Here is a 1,654-nt window from a genome sequence, read left to right on the forward strand (position 1 = left end):
ATTCCGAAGCGAGATATCAGCCGCTACCTGCGTGTTGTGCCGAATTTTAAGCTGGTTTTGAACATAATGAGTATAATATTAATGACTGAATGATACAAAATATAAATTTATTATGTAAACATTAAAAAATTAATTTATTAAGTTTAGAAATTATTATGTTAACAACAAATAAATAAGATGTAAAAGCGCAGAATGAAAACAACTTTAAAAGAGTAATCTTAAAATATTATTTAAAAACAATGTACAGAATTGAATAAAAAATAAGTTTTATTATCATTAAGGAAAAATAATAAAAAATATCATAACTCTAAACATATTTATTATAATTTCTTAATATTATTTATTATATTATATTTTATTGCTTTCATGAAAATTACGCACATGAGCACAGATCGCGTATATACGGAAACGTTTATAATTAATTCTCGAAAATGATATTTTGTAATTTAATTCTACTGTATACGGTTGAATTGGAAAAAAAATAACCTTCAATTTGGTGGAAAAAATTTTTTTGATTAAAAAAATCTGTAGTACCTGTAGGTTTTTTGATTAAAAAAATCTGTAGGTACCTGTGTTTTATTAAATAAAAAATTAAAAAATTTTTTTTTCTTTACAATTTGAAAGTACTCTTTAAACCGTCCAACTTTTGTTTAAAACATTTTTTTCTATCTTTTATACTTTCGATGATATTCGCCATGAAAAAAAATTATTTTCTTTAAAAGGATGTTTCATTCCTTAAACATGAGATTCCGCACATATAAAAAAATACGCACATATAAATCTCTTAAATTTTTGTGTTTAACAATATATTTAAAGGAGAATTAAATAGATTCCGGACAGTTGTGATATGTCCCTTGTCAGTACGGTTATGTTGTTATAGCCTAAAATGCTATCACGACATAAGCCTTACATTTTGGCGTAGCAACGCATGCATAGCAATGAGCTAGCGGAAATGCAAAACTACAAACTCACGAATTCCTCGCGACAAGCGCGAACGAAGGTCGCACGGGCAAAGTACACCTAACGCCATGACCATATATATCCGATCGTAGGCCATCGCGTAATGTAATAGGACACCGAAAATCCTTTATATTCGGCCGTCTAAATGTCCGGAGTTCAATTAAGATCGTCATATTGACAACATGTTATGCGTCCGCGATAACCGGCATTAAGTTACGCGACACCAAGCGCCAAAACATTCGCCGCAAACGCGAACGTGATACTTAAACTTTGCCACGAACATAATATAGTACAAGGGGATCATAGAATAATAAATGAATCTGTTTGTAAAAAAGGGGAATAAAAGTGTCTAAAGTGAAAGTGTGTGTCTTCTCGAAACCCTTCACGTACTCTTTTGGGCAATACAGTGAAAGCGGTGAATAATAATCTTTGTCCTTCTATTGAGACACACGCTTTATTTATTTTATCGGGACGAGATGATGCAAAGCATATACAGGGTGCGTCGCCAAAATCCGGACAAATTTCAAGTTGAAATTCCCTCCGTTCAATACCCGTTCACTGGTACATGTCGCGATTGGCATTCAAATAGCTTGACGCATGTACTAAACCATCATAATTTCGAAACAGTCGCAATGTTGAAACCAAGTGCGGAGTATAACCGAAAAGCCGCGATTATCGAAAGTGTTCGCGCCGG

Source organism: Wasmannia auropunctata, unplaced genomic scaffold (genome assembly GCF_000956235.1).
Source record: "Wasmannia auropunctata unplaced genomic scaffold, wasmannia.A_1.0 LD336076.1, whole genome shotgun sequence".
In the NCBI taxonomy this organism is placed as follows: domain Eukaryota; kingdom Metazoa; phylum Arthropoda; class Insecta; order Hymenoptera; family Formicidae; genus Wasmannia; species Wasmannia auropunctata.